At 40.9% G+C, this 16,193-nt stretch overlaps 1 protein-coding gene across 1 annotated transcript in view; it reads left to right on the forward strand.

Annotated features, from left to right (window-relative positions):
- The window catches only part of LOC309588811 ((E2-independent) E3 ubiquitin-conjugating enzyme FATS), a gene marked incomplete at both ends in the record, with an annotated part of 69,260 nt that overhangs the window by 17,570 nt on the left and 35,497 nt on the right, over window positions 1–16,193 (forward strand). The window lies entirely within an intron of this gene.

The raw sequence follows: 16,193 nt of genomic DNA on the forward strand, positions 1-16,193 counted from the left end.
ATCACCGTCTGGACACCAGCCTACCTTTTCCTTAATTCATTTTTTACTAGCTTTGATCCCCACTACTGTTTATTTTACTTTTCTAGCAACTCTAAGAGACATTTAGCAAAGGCTTTGGATATAAGATGAATTCCAAAATCCATAGCTTTTCCTCATATTGTGTTTTCAAACTGAAATCCTCTTGAAAGGTCACTTGAAGGCTTGAAATACTTGAGCATTTAGATTGTTGTTGATTTTTCTGATGGTGATTGACTAGCCATCAAGCTCATCATGCTCTTCTAGTAAAAACAGCATAAGTGGTTACATTTTCTTTTCTTCTAAAGAAAGCCCACTGAACTTCTTTGAAATAGCTGCTGGTGGAATTGCATTGTGCACAGATGGATATCCACAGAAATGACGCATGGATCACACCAAATAGCGTAGACCCTACTGTTCAGAGGACAAACCATTTCATATATATGTGCACTGTAGTTAAAGGAAAGCACTAATCTGTTTTGCAATGTTTATGATGGCTGGTTTATTTTCACAAATCGGCATGGCAGCGTTTGAGTTACGATAGTTCTATACATCACCAGTGAGAAGCGATGGTGACTTCTTTATTGTAGGTAGCTGGTTTGTATGGGGCTCTTTTTGTTAAGTGAATGGTCTTGGTCATCATGCTAATAATATGTTTTAAGTTGTGCAGTTGACTGTGGATGTGTTGTATGGGATAATGTATTTATAGCTGGAGGCTTGGTTTGATATCCTTTCACCAAGTCTGGTGAGATAACGACTACTGAGTTCACAGTTCTACAGGCGATCCCAAATAGTGTATAATTTCACAGACGTTTTTTGATAATTAAAAAACTGAATTGGCAAGTCCTATGAGGAGCGGCTGGGGGAGCTGGGGTTGTTTAGTCTGGAGAAGAGGAGGCTGAGGGGAGCCCTCATCGCTCTCTGCAGCTGCCTGAAAGGAGGCTGCAGCCAGGCAGGGGTCAGTCTCTTCTCCCCAATAACAAGTGATAGGACAAGGGGAAACGGCCTCAAGTTGTGCCAGGGGAGGCTTAGGTTGGATGTCAGGAAAAATTTCTTCACCGAAAGGGCTGTCAGGCCCTGGCACAGGCTGCTCAGGGCAGGGGTTGAGTCTCCATCCCTGGAGGTATTTAAAAACTGGAGAGATGTGGTGCTTAGGGACATGGTTTAGCGGTGGACTTGGCAGTGTTGGGTTAACGGTTGGACCTGATGATCTTAAGGGTCTTTTCCAACCTAAATGATTCTATGATTCTATGAGTCAGGAATGGGTGAAGATGTTTCTTTTATAAAAGAAATAAATTAAAAATATAGCCCCACCACCATCATATGTGCAAGGATCAAATTGCTTCTAAGACTTTTTTACAAACGTAGAAAAAAAAATACTGAAGTTTTTGACTAGGTGGTAACTTCTTTCAGCATTGACCTGCCTACATATGAGTTTGATGCTGTTTTAATTAGTCTTTTTTCAGCAGCATGATGAAGCATGTAAACTTATCTGTGCCACCTCAGTACTGTTTTCTCTTTGAGATCAGTATATCCCTGTTGCTCTGCTCTTAGTTTGTGGCCTTAAAATACTTTTCCATTTAGTTTCCAGGCTTTAATGATCCAGATCTGCATTGACAAAATGCAGAGTATTGAGTTATGGTAGAAAAATGTTAATATCATACAGTGATTTTTTTTTTTTTTTTTTCCTTGGGAGAAGATAGATCATGTAAATGAGACAGTCATTGTTGAGAAGCTAACTTAAAATTTTTCATTTCTCCAATACAAAGTGCCAAGCCTTTTTAAGAAAATGGAAGATGGTAAATGCTTTATGGAATGCAGTAGCAAAAATAAAATAGCTCTGTGTATCCCTCTTTGAAAACCTGCAAGTCTGGGGTTTTTTTGTGTTTTGTTTTTTTTTTTTTTTTTTTGTAATGAGTGAAAAAGTAAATTGTATATTATTTCTGTGTTATGGTTTAACCCCAGTCGGCAACTAAGCACCACATAGCCACTCGCTCACCCTCCCGGCCCCCTCCCGGTGGGATGGGGGAGAGAATCAGGAAAAAAAGTAGACCCAGTGGGTTGAGATAAAGACAGTTTAATAGGACAGCAGAGCAAAATAAAATCATAATAATAATGATAAAAGAATATACAAAGCAAGCGATGCGCAATGCAATTCCTCAGCACCCACCAACCGATGCCTAGCCTGTCCCTGAGCAGCGATTGCTGCCCCCCAGCCACCTCCCCCAGTTTCTATACTGGGAATGACATCATACGGTATGGAACAGCCCTTGGGCCAGTCTGGGCCAGCTGTCCTGGCTGTGCCCCCTCCCAGCTTCTTGTGCACCGGGCAGAGCAGGGGAAGCCGGAAAGTCCTTGACCAGTGTAAGCACTGCTCAGCAACAACTAAACCATCAGTGTGTTATCAGCATTATTCTCACACTAAATCCAAAACACAGCACTATACCAGCTACTAGGAAAAAAATTAACCCTATCCCAGCCAAAACCAGGACATTCTACAAGAGAATTAGCTTTTATTTATTTAAGGCAAGCAGTGTTTATTATAACTGATGCATTCGGAGAAACAGGTTTAAAAAAACATACTCTCTTGGATTTATGATGGGGGTTATGTGTTTGGTTTTCACCACAATTAAATAAAACCCTATCCTTAAAAAAAGAACTATTAGATATTCTTCAATTCTTATTAAATGTTCTTCAAGTCTGTATAATCCTGTATCATCTTCTGCTTGGCAGCCACACAGCAGCTGTTTGCTCACTGTCTTTTGATTAATTCTCTTACTGTTCCGGAGTGTAATATACCTAGTTTGTTTAGAAAAAGGGAATATGTTTCATATTTAAAAATTCCTTTTACTGCAGTTACGGCATCTTTGCAGATTTAATTAGGTCTCAGTCCCTTCCAAATCATGTAAGTCAAAGGTCCCATCTTACTTGTCTCTGAGGCATCATTACAAAAAGTCCCCAGATGGAGTCTAGTTTCTAAGTGATGACTTTACCATATAGGGGCTAATTACTTCTAATCTTACACATTGATGAGACTGTATTTTATGTCTCTGAGCCACTGAAACTGTAACTGCCAAATTATCCTCTACTGTAATATGCGGGTTGTTTCTCCGTTAAATGGACTGGCTTCACAAATGACAATCCCTTCCTGCCAGGCTCTTGCATTTTAAACCATAATTATTTCTGGCACACGGTTCCATCCGATGAGCCCTTGTTAATCCATATTATGATCTCGGATAAGCTGCTAGTGCCTGGCTGATTCAAGCCAGGAAAGGGTGAGCGGAGCAAAGCAGGGGAGCCGGGAGCCCAAGTCCCGGCGCTCCCCTCCGGGGCCGCAGCTTGCTGGCTGTGTTTCACTTAGCCCTCCCTTGAACCGCCGCCTTTTTCTTTTTATGAGTGATAACCTCCATCAGATCTTTCAAAGAAATGACTCAACATTTTCACCTTCTGAGAGGGGAAAATTGTATTTGGAAGTCTATAATGCATGAAGGTTTTGGAAGCCTAATCTAGTTGAAGCTGCCTTCAGTCAGCCCTCTTAAGCACGGAGGAAGAGAAATTAATATCTAAAAAGCAGCAAATAACTACAATTGCACTCTGATTTCATGGCTATATATGATAGAGGTCAGTAACGTAAAGCTGTTTATTTCTTCATACAAAGCAACGGCAGTTATCATAACTTGCTGTAGGCAAAGGTATTGGAAACTCTTCATTCAAGGAAATATTATATTTTATTACAGCATTACTTCATACCATATAGGCTTTCTTCCCTGCTTCTTTCTCTCTTAGTTTTGACCCAGCCCGACGGAGCTAATCTTGGGGTTGGCTCCCCAAAGGAGGAGTTTATTCCAGGAATCTGAGCGTGTAGTTATAATAATTTGGGTTTAGTGTATTCCAGATCTTAATCCAGCTCTGCCAATAAATAACTCTTAACTGGAAGCTTTGGTAGAAAAGCAGGGGTTTTAGAAGAATAAATTTTGGAGGCAGTGGAACTTTCCCTTGGCTAGTTTCAGGGAAGTCAATAGCACCTTATTGATTTAGCTATTACTTTTTAAAAGCAACAGGGAACTAAGTTGGCAGTGCTGTCTGGGGGGGGGGGGGGGGGAACAAAAAACAAAACAACAACAAAAACCCCAGACCTCCAACCTTGAAAACCCTGGGAAAATCCTAAAGTTATCACTATGGCTAACACAGCCAGAAATACTAACTTATACCCAAGGTACAGAAACATTTTGTGCTCAGCTTCAGTACTTTACTTAAATTTAAAAAAAAAAAAAAAAAGGCAACAACTCACCACCTAATTGTGGATTAATAACCTTTCCTTAAATGTTGAATGAGGTATATAAATCTGCATTTATACACACCTATCAGCATTAACATTGTGGCCAAGGTGTTAATCCCATTACTCTAATGCAGCAATACATTTAGAGCAATAAGAGGGTCCTAAATCAATATGATATAGACTAGACTGGTCTTCTGAAATAATGCTTTCAGGCTAGGGTATGAGAAGCATTTTTGCCCTTTTATTTAGAATAGCATGAATGACTTGCTGAAATTTTTGGGTTGTTTTTTTTTTTTTTTACATCATGGATGACTTCTATCCCACTAAGCATCCAAATCGTGTGCTTATTTATGAGTGTATTTTAATTTTTTTCTTTTTAAAAAGGCAATATCCTGAAAGCCTGTTTTTTTGATCTATTTAAGGAGGCCAAAACCTTTAACCCAAAAGAGCATAAGATTAAGCATGCTGTTGTGCCTGCTGTTGGCAGGTATCCCTGCAGTGCGTCCGTGCGTAACATCAGTCTGTGCTATAGGGTTGTGAGTACTGGAGTATATTAAGCAATGTACAAAAGAGTAGCCCTGAATTTGCTTTTTCTTTCTTACCATTATTTGATCTTAGTCTTTTGAGTGATTAAAGCAGCACATGAATCTTGTGCTAATCCTCTAAAGTTGGCTTCAGTTGGCAGGATTTTAATTTACAGTAAATACTTCTGTTGTAAAAATTGACCTTTTAGTCTCAACTCTCTTGAATAATGCAGTACTCTGTAGAATCAATACCCGTGTATACACATCTGTTTATCATTCTCACTATCCAAATTGCATGTATGTATCATGGGAAACAAAATACAGGATCTCTCAGCTCCAACAGGAGAATAGATGTCCATGGTTTAAAATAAAACCTTATTGGCTCGTGACCCTCCTTGCCTCCTCATGGTGGAGCAGCTGTTGGACTGTTCTCAGCATGCATTTATATGTGCCCCAGCAAAAGCCAAGCTCTTCTCCATTTCGCCTTTGGACATAAAAGTCACCAAGGTAACTCTTTTGAGTGAATGTACAAAATGTCCATTACAAACCAAAAAAGCAAACAGCAGAACAGCCAAAACCCCATCGCATCCTAAAAAACGTTGGAAGTCAACCAAAGTAACTCCAAGTAATCCAATAAAGGCATCTACCTGAGCCTATTGGCCCAAGAAAATTAGGAGAAAAAGATGTAGTTGTGCTGTGAGAACAGGGGAGGGGAGGGTACAAGCTACTCAGAAGAGAAGTGAAATTATTATTTCTGGAAGGAGGGACAGCATAGTTGGTGGAAACGAAGTACTTCACTGGCCTCCCACAGCTACCTGCAGGGGTTTTGTGGCTGGGAATTTAGCCAGGACACCACCCTAAAATGGGAAAATGCGGGCCCAGCAGCAGCGTGACAGACAAGAGTGTACCCACAGTAATGCACTAGTTACCTGAGGTTACCCCAGGAGTACGGGTGTGGGGTGAAGAAGGGTGTGAGCTGTATTTTCACGAGGATTCAGAAACCAGGCAGATCTAGTTATTGTGTTTTGTGGATACACATATTAGCTAAGTCAGCTAATGCGACTGGCAGTGAATAATCCACCAGCACAGTGTGTGTGCAAGTCCATTGCGAGGAGGTCAGGTTAATAATTACAACCTACTCCATAAAATGCCGACTGTTTCCAAGGAATTTTTCTTGGGTGCTTTTGCTTGGGTTAGAGAGGGTGAGGGGGGAGCATCATGTTGCGTCATGAGAGAGTTCAGTTGGGAGCTAGCCCAAAATAGAGAGCAGAACACTTTGCATGAGGACCGTAGCAATGTAGACAGGCTGTAGAGTTTTATGTCTAAACTAAATTTCCAGCTGAAACTTTCCTAAAAGAAAATTCCACTCAAACGTCTCCTTTGCCAAAGTATCCAGGCTTGCAAAGGCTCTCTGTACAAGGATGAATCTCTCTCACTCCCAATGCAAAGTTCATTGCTCTTGGCTTCAGACAGATCATCACCTGGTCACCTCACACCTGAGCATCGGTGTCGCCAGTACGGGGTTGTGAGCTCTTAGCATACTCCTTGTTAAGCTTGAAAATGCTCGATAATGTCCTATAGGTCATTCTGCAGCTTCTAGCTGGAGGATTTAATGGTAGTTAATGTTAGAGAGAATATCGGTAATGACCAAAGAGCTTTTTGAAAGCACATTCAGCAAAGTCTGTCTCCTGTAACTGGTGGACCTGAAGAGACCTTTGGGATCAGTTCTCCTCCCACAGCACACAGTGGAAAGACCGAAATTGAGAGGGGCCAGAATTTGGCTGGGGGAGCTGCGCTGGTGAAGAGTGCAGCTAAATTATTTAATGGTTTCTGCATTGGCTCTGCATCAGAGATTGTTGCTGAACAGAACAACTGTAGGACAAACAAAGTGGTGGTGGTAATCACCCATAACAACTTAATTTTGCCTTCGATAAGTAGTAACTTCAGCATTTCGATATACCAACCTAAGCTGTTCAGTTATTACTTCACATGGCATTATTCCAGGTATTCTCTGTAGTAAAATTTGGGTATCCGATGCTGTGTCTGTCATAGTAGGCAAATTTAGGAAGGTGACTACTCTGGTAATGATTTGCTATGTGACTTTAAACAGGACAGATGTTGTGCATGATTATGTCTAAGGTACAGCAATACTGAGGTCAAGCAGTTACGGCATAATTAGATCGGCCTCCAGCACTTAACTTTTCTTGAAGCCTCTCAATTTCCATAATCTTAGCATGAGATTTCCATATTTTCTTAGAGAATAAAAGCAAAAAGATGAAATTGAAAATACAGGCTAACAAGAAAGAGACCATTTAATGAGCAGCAGAGCTGACGAAGCCTATGAGTAGGTACCCCAGACCCAGGTCTCACCCTGGTGCTTCTCCCTGCATCTCGTCACCCATCCCCTCTTCCCTCTGTGCCCCGTGCCTCCTTGCTGCTGCCAGGACAAGGAGCAGCACCCGCCACGAGCAACGTGGCACTGTGGATGTCCTGCCTGGCCTCTAAGCATGTCCACGGGTCAAACAGGGGTGACCCAGTGAACTTCTCTTTGTGGCAGCCTCTCATTTCTACAAAGCCATTGATTTTTGCAGTAAGCTTGTCAGAGATCAGTTATTGACCCTTCTGTCGTGTTGGTTGAAACAGCCCACAAGCTCCAAAGCCCCAGGTTGGACAGACAGAAGGATAGGGCGTAAAGCAAATTCCTTCTGGAAATCAGGCTAAAAATTTGATCCAAGTAGAGAGCACAGCGCAAAAGGGTTGTGGGGGTTTTTGTTGCTTTTTCTTTAATTGTTTCACTTGCAGTAAATGATAATTAGGAAAAAAACAGGACTTCTAAAATGCAGGGACAGCTTTCCTGCAAGCATAACTGTGTCATGCTGTCCAGCATGCTTATGCCCTAGAGAATGTGACCTGTATAGATATGTGAATTATAGATATGTGAATTACTTTATTCATAGAAGTAGCTCCTAGGGGACAACTATTATGAAAATTGCTATTCATATACTGAAATATTTTTCCAGTTTGGTCTTGCATCATAATGTGTTGGAGGGTGTGTGTGTATTTTACGAATGCAATGCTGTAGAGCAAGGAAGTCTTGCAGCACGTAAAGGAAAATGCGTTTTCTTATCCATCTATTGCAGCTCTGATGCTGTTGAATGCAATAATTTGGGATCTGAGCTTTTAGTTTTGCACAAGAAATGGAATATACAAACAATCATGAGGTTTGGGTTGTTGCTAGGCAGCAGGTTATTGCTTCTTGGAAAAGCGGCCACGGCTGCCTGGTCCGGCCGGGCTGCTCGGCCGGTGGGGCCGGGTGGGTGCTGACAGCTCCCAGCCCTGCTCCTTCTCATTCAGGTGACACCCACAGCCAAAAGAGAGCTTGAGAACTCTAAATCTCATTCCTTGCCAACCGGTATTTAAAAGACACCAAAAATTAAGGTTCTGAGGACTTTAACATTTAATTATCAATTCCAAGCTTTTCTGTACCCTCCATTTCTGAATTGAAAGCCCAAGTGATTTAAAAAAAAAAAAAAAAAAGCGATTACCAATTATCTTTTGTTGAACCTGGTGATAAAAACAAAATCCGCCATGCCCTGTTTTATGTTCGTATTACTAAGCTTTTGTTTTAATCTCTACCATGATCTGTGTTTCTAAACCTGTTGCAGTGGAATTCAAAAGGGCTAATTCCAAGATCAAACAAATCGTGCCACGTGATAAAAGTACGCTATGAATAGAGATTTGTTTTTCGCTTTCCCTTCAAAAGGCAAAGATAGGTATTATTTCACCAACTGAAAAGTTTTACGTAGTAGAATCATTACTAAGTTCAGCTGCATGAAGAGTCATGGGATTTAGAGTTGAGGCAAGTCGGTGGCAACTGAAATTAGTGGGAGCTGCGTAGTATTCTTAAATTATGCAAAATAAAACTATTTACTTTGTGATCAAACTAGTGACTTAGAAACTTAACTTTTTAGGCTTCATATTTATTTAAATCTTAGCTATTGTGTTTTTACCCTGTGAACACTGATTTTTTTTTTTTTTCTCTTGGTTCTAGCCTACTGCATCCCCTATTATCAAGCAGTTTCTGATGTCTGTAATCACAGCAGTTAATGTGAAAGACTCTCCAGAAAGAAATAATATCCCAAGTATTACACAAAAATGAATGCTTCTATTATACAAAAGTAACATGAAAAGTCTATATTAAATCTGGCATGACTGGTGCTCCACTGAGTTTAGTTCCGTTGTACAAATCGTTCAGTGTCAAATTTGGCTCAGAACATCCTGTTTCTTTGTTTTGGAAACAAAATTGGTCTAATATAGATGTGTGTTGGAAATGCTGCTTTGATGTCTTGACAAAAGCATCTGTGCCCACAGCACACATCATTTTCTGGAGCCACCGCTGTATTAAGAGTATTAAAAGGAAAAAAAATCAATAAAGAAAATACCATTTTTAAGCAAAAGCATGGTGAAAAATCCCTGCAGCAGGATATATACTGAGTCATAAAATGCATGCATAACAGACAGGGCACAGGTTTTCTCTTGTCCTCTCTACAGTTTCTTGTCTTAAAGTTGTGCTCTTACAAAAGCAGATAAATGTAAGAAATATTGAATTGCTGAGGCCAAACAATTACCTTTAGCTCCTATTATGCAGAAGCAGCTTTAGGCAAATGTGCCAGTTTTGTAATTGCTACCAGTTCTGAGTAAGACTAGTGGAATTTTTATTTACAAGACCCATTTGTACCATCAAATTCTGTATATGTTATGACCTTTACATTCATACACATAATAGCACTAAAATAGCTCTTCATAAATACACTTTTTGGCTGCAGAACTGCTTTTCCTTTGTTTGCTTATGCATAGTATTTGTCATGTTTACAGTCACTTAAGAGTTTTCTGGCTATCTCAAGCATTCTTGTACTTTCAGAAACAGACATGGTCACTAAAATGTGGATGTCTTAATAACATGCTGTGAAGGGGACTCTGAGAGTAGTGGTAGAGGATCCCTTCCAATAGCTCTTTCTGTATGAAATGGTTCTGTTAGTTACACCTTTATTTTGAGAGTACATTAGGTGGTCAGCGGTCAATAAGCCAAATAATGTTACAGTAGGTACTAGTGAATCTTAGTGCAGGGACCTGAACCAGGAATAGCATTCAGAATGTCTTAAAACTAGAGAGAAGTAGAACCTGAAAATTTTAAATGTGGATGTTGCTTGGACCTCCTTTCTTTCTCTCTATCTCCTGTCTACCTTCTTTTCTGTACGAACTTCTGGCACATCTAGTGTTCATATTTAAATGTTTTATTCAAGTTTGTCTAACCCAAAAGTCAGCGTTAAATATTTCTCACATGAAACAGCGGGCCTCCAGTGATCGCCTTGCTCTTGGTTCTTCCCCTCTCCTGCCTCTCGTGCCATGCCAGTGACAGACTTTCAGAGCCTGTCAGCCCTTCGTCTCCATTTGGTTGCTAATGATCTGTCTTTTCCCACGTGGTCTCAAACATCACTTCCAGGACAAAACCCCTCCAAGTGATTCCTCTGCAGATGCTTCTTCCAGAGCTGCTGAGGCCCCACAGGAGGACTTGTTTAAAAATCCCAAATAACTTTTTAGTGTCAGCAGCTTTCCAAAAAAAAAAAATAAGATGGCCACCAAACAAGAACTTTGATGAGAAACCAAAGGTGTCATCTCCCTTGTGCTGCCCCTTACTTTGCTGCGAGGATAGAGCACCTCATACCGGAATCAGAATTTGCCAGGATTGCCTAGACGGGAGTCCTCTTCTCCAAGGAGAGTTTGGGGTTTTTGCTGCTTTTGCACGATCTCTCCCTGCTTTGCAAAATCTTCTTAGGAAAACGTGTCCAAATTATACAAAAGTATCTATCTTTCAGAATCATGGTGAAATATATGGACAATATTGCATTGCTTTTAGCAGTGCAAAGAGATGGGTGGAAGCCAGTCCCACCAAACTGGGAAGAACCATGGAGCTTCAAGACCTTTGTCACTTGGCTCATAGGCGTTGAAGAGCTTGATGCCTTGCTCCTTGTCTCCAGTTCTTTCTCTCACTGCCACAGGAATAACAACCTGTGACATTTATGGCATCTCTTCCATTTCTACAATGCAACTACTGAAAAAAAATTATGAAAGAGAATGATTTGCCAATTAAACACTATTATCCCTCGTGATCCACCCCAATTCTGCATGCCTCTAATACACTGTTTGTGAGCTCCCCATTCCCCTCCTACCACATTTCATAAAGATGTCAGAAAAGCTCCAGCAGGGAGCTCCAGTGACAGACCATGTTATTTAGACTGAAGAAATCAAACCTATGACAGTTAAATCTTCCTGTGTACTCCCATTTGAATCCTTGGCCTGAATTATATCCACACAGCTGGGCTTCGGCAGGTTTGGTGAGTTAGTCACTGCTTCTAGGGACTGAGATTTGTTAGCATAAACTTATGCTGCGTAGAGAAACCTAGGAATGTGTTTCTCCCCACACCACTGAAAATTAAAAAAAAAAAAAAAAAAAAAAAAAAGAAAAAAAAGAAAAAAATGAAATAAAACTTGGAGGAGGAGGAAAAAGGGAAAAAGGAGAAAGTGAAGAGTCCACTTAGTTTTGTTTCTGTGTGTGTGATGGATATGCTGGGGGTGATTCCCTGCTTTATTTTATTAAGTGAAGATAAAGAATAATAGCAATATATAATGAAAACACAATATTTTTTCTCCTATGCATGGGTTTCAAGATATAATTCCTGTGCTCTTTCTAGCCCCCTGATGAGCACCTTGCTTCTAATGGCACGGATAATGAGAGATTTACGACTTCTGGCTTTTTGATAGCAGACCAGAACTCATTTGTCCGTTCCATGGCAGATCCTGTAATCATCTCTGCAGGCAACCAGCTACAGCTTCAAGGTGTGCAAGCAGGGAAAGATAATTCAGTTAACAAATCTCATGATGCTACTTGTAATAGAAGAAAATCCATCCTGACATCTTAAAAAAAATATTTTTCTATTTTGTTTACATAATGAATCCTGTTCAGACTGAAAGGATTTCAGGCTGTTTTCCTTACTCCGATTTGATCTTCTTAACAAAGCTGCCTTAAAATACTGTTACCTTTGTGCAACTGTGTTCAAGCGCTTTCTTTTGTGGCCAGGTACTTGTTTGTATTGGTTTGGCTTTATTCATGACAAGAAAGATTTCGAGAAAAGAGTTGGCAGCTACTTTCTCCCCCTTTAAATCTATATTGCTGTTTGACCCCCATTGTAAGGTGCATGCTACTTCTTATAAGTTCAGCAAAGATGCTTTAACAGGACTGATATACTCTTCCTCTGTCATCGTCGCTTGATGGGTAAGTACAGTGTGGTTTCTAGCTGTGTTCAAGCTATCAGGATGACATTGTGTGCTCCTTAAATACCTTAGTGAAAACTGCTGTCTCTTCTGACATGAAAGTAGCTGAATGTCAAATCCTGCAGAGATGAAAATCAGGTGCATTTTTATGAGATCATAAGAGAGTAAAATCCACGTGTGGCCATGGGGCTGCCTTCCTGCCCTGCCTGTGCCCCGTCTGCACTGGGATGCTGCCTTCGGGCCAGCGTCAACGCAACACCTCACCTCTTCCTTGAACTTAACGTCACTTCTGAAGGCTCAGGATAACGTCCTCAAAGGATGGCAAGACCATGCCTGTGCCAAGGCTTTCTGGAGACGCATAACTCCCCCGTAGATTCCCTATAAATCAATTTAATATCAACAGGGACTTCAGTATAAGGTGGGATTTTCAGCATTCATCTGTCTACTTTTAGTACCAGGCATGTGAACTTTAGCTTCATTGTTCAGTTTTATTTTAGATGACAATACTCTCTGCAATTATTTTAGATGACAATACTCTGCAATTTTATGATGTTCTTTCTTTATGACACATGAAGAAGACCAGAAGATGTGGATTTGGTTCTGGTGTTCATTCTGACTTGGCTTTCATCTTGGATATATCTGTAATGTCCGGATGGTTTTTCTGGATGACTCACTTCAGATCTGAAGAAGTGAATTATGTTCTCTCCCAGCCCTTACTGAGAGGGAACGTGGTGAATCTTTAATGATGACACTCTTTTCCTCAAGGTATTTGAAATAAATAAGTCACAACTGAATTTAAACATATCTAATATTTTAAACAGAATAAAGTATAAATGAATTCCTCCAAGTTGATTTTAATGATATGGTTTATCTGGTGATAACTTACAGAGGAATGATGTATAGAAGGAGAAAAAGGCTTAAAAAAAAGTTTTACATGATGCCAAAGACACTGTATTAGGTGGGTGATTGTTCTGGTGCCTGACCCTGCAGCCAAGCCATCAATGTCCTTTAGCTCCCTGGTCCCAAGTGGAGAATTTGAGCATTTTGGCTAATCAAGAGTGTTGACCTCAGGGCTGTAGGGACCCTGGCTGCCGTGGACCTGGGAGGGAGCCTGACTCCCCTCGCAGGTCTCTTAGATGGTCAACAGAAAAGGTCATTTTTTGGTAAAGTGGAGAAGTTTTCCCCTTTTCACACTTGTGTATTTGTTCTGCGGTGCTGTTTTATGGTGTTTTGAGGGAAGCGCTGGAGGTTCCTGGAGGCTCCAGAGGAGTTCATTTTGAGGTGATGCTGGTGGCTCAGAGGGGATGGCAGACCTGGTCAGCATGGAGTAAGCAGGGCTTGGAGCAGAGCGGAGGAGATCGGAAGTGCTGACGCCCATTTGAAATTTGTCAGCGTATGAATAGTAAAGGAATGAAATATGCAACTTTGATGACAAAAACTGGAGATGAGGCCAGGGCCAGTGGTCTAAAGTCATTCCAGCTCTGCCCAGTGTCACTCTGGGTGTCATCAAACACCCCCCCTGCACACACATAGCAGTCTGTATGTGTCTAGCAAAGACCCGAAACACTGGCAAAATAGCATTATCCATGGACTGCTTTCATCTGTGTCTCAGGTTTTATACAAAACCTCGGCTGGCTACAAACTGGGCTACCCTGCGCATGCCAAATATTCGCAGTACACTATTTTTCACCAGCACCCTCACCTTTGCAATCTATCTGTGTTTTAGCAAGCTGATTTACAAGTACATCTTTTCTGAATCATTATCTGAGCCGTCTGCCAGTTGGCCCGAGGCAGACATCCAGGCACTCGAGACTGGGAGAATCGGTTCCAGCTGCACTCCGTAATTAGGAAAACCCTGGTCTGTAGCCGGATGTCCAGATGCCTTGCCAAGGAGCGTATCATTTGGTTCAACAAACAGTATTTGTGGGGAAAGAAAATAAAAAGAGTAAAGATGTAATAGGACGAAGTTCATATGCCAGTAACTGCTCCTCTATTCCTCATCACATCTCCTGTTTGCAAGCTGGAGATGTGGGTCGCAGTGGGAAGGGAAGGTCTGGGGAGGTTAAACAAATCCTCAGGATTTAAACTCAGAAATAAGTTCTCATACTCCCTACAGAGATGGAAAGTACTTGAAATGCCATTTCTTTCATGCTTTCGCACCAGGGAAAAACTGAACTTTGCATTTCGTTGTGTAACAAGAGTTTCAGTGCAATGTGTTTTGTCAGCAATGAGAATTTGTATGAAAACTCTGAATGTGACACATCTCAGCTAAACCCTTGTGCTCCCTGAAGTGTCTTTATTTCAAACACAGATTCAAGCTCTTTTTAAAGGTTTGGGGTTTTTTTCGCTTGTTCTGTTGACATGAATTAACAAAGGTGAAGCTTCCAAGAATAGATTTAATAATATCATAAAAAATACCAGAGCTTTTGCCACCAATGCCATTTAATCTATTTCAGCAACTAGATTAAATTACTTGCCAAAAGTTTGAGTGTTTTCCAACAATAGGATTCCCATAGCAATACGAGAATATCATTCTGTAGGATATGGTACAAAACACAATGCAAAACTCCACTCTGGATGATTTAGCAAAGAAAATACATATTTCCTCCTCTTCTTCTTCCCACCTTGCTTTGTCCTATCTCTCCTGCTTCAGAAACAGCTACTATTTAAAGTTAAACAAGCAAGAATTAACTAATCTATTCCAAGGGATCTGTGTGGAATTGGAAGGTCCTACCTACAGATTACTGCTAATCACAGGAAGTTACTTTGACAAGAATATCTTACATATTATATGTAATCTACTGTGTGGACTTTGACAACTTGTTCTTGTTTGACCCTGTAGTACTTAGTCTTTCTCTTGTGCTGAAAATACATTTGAATGAAATTCAGGAAAGGCCATCTGGCAAAACATGCCTGTCTGGATCCGATTTATCCCCAGCCAGCCTTCTGGATTTCCTTGCGCACTGGTTGACATTCACAAGTTGATGTTCTCCTGTTGTAGCTTTCCAGCTCGATCTGAGACAACTGTGGTTTTCTTACTGTAAAGTGTTCGAGGAAAATATTGATAACTTAGTTGAAGTTGTCACTTTAATGACATACTTTTTTTATCAAACCTCTGGATTTTTTGAGGCCTTTCCTTAATTCAATCCAAGAATTTCTTCTTTATTGTTCTCTGCAAGTTATTCCCTATGTAGTTGTTTTAAAAAGTAAATAAGACAGCATAGGTAGCAGCTCTTCATCATGAAGGTATTCATATGTAACTGATGAGAGTACTGATACACCGAAAATAAGCTTTCCATGAGGCTCACCCAGCAGTTACCCCTATCCCACTGCTTGTGGACGCAGGTGGATTTTGTCCTTCACTGAAAGCGCAGCACCTCCTTCTCAGTGCACCACAACAGGGTGAGGAGCAGGCTCCAAGGGCACCTCGCCCGTGTTTTGTGCCAGCAGTTACCGTGATCCTGTGCAGTTACCATGATCAGGTTCATTGCATTTTCACTGATTGCAACCGTGCATTATTTCTTTGCCAAAAATGTGTAGTGGGGCCTCTGCTCCGGCTATTTTCTGGATTCTCTTTTTTTCCACGCTGTGGCTAATGAGTCCAGCTGTTTTCTCTGTTGCTCAGGACCTTCCTTTGCTCAATGACAAAAGCAAACCCCTCTTTTTCATGCCAGCTATGAATATTCCCAATGACATTGGCATCTTGGAGCTGTGCAAGTAAAGTATTAAAGTATACCTCAGTATAGTTTATTAAAGCAGAAGGTTCATCAAACATTCTGTTAGTGTTTTGTGATTGCTGTTCTGTGGTGGGATTCAAGGAGATTTCTCAATGGGAGAGATAGACCTGACACCTTCCCCCTCTTTCCCTTCTACTCCTTAGCTGCACCTAAGGAGATGAAGCCATGAACCCTGCTATGGTAGATACGCTTTAATGAACACTTCTTAAAGTGGAGCTGATTTATATTCCTCTCTTAATATAATTTTCCATGTAAACGGAAATTCTGCTTAGTGAAAAATTATCAACTTCTGTGGCAGGCTAAGTG

The sequence above is a fragment of the Platalea leucorodia genome (assembly GCF_965183815.1).
Source record: "Platalea leucorodia genome assembly, chromosome: 4".
Classification (NCBI taxonomy): domain Eukaryota; kingdom Metazoa; phylum Chordata; class Aves; order Pelecaniformes; family Threskiornithidae; genus Platalea; species Platalea leucorodia.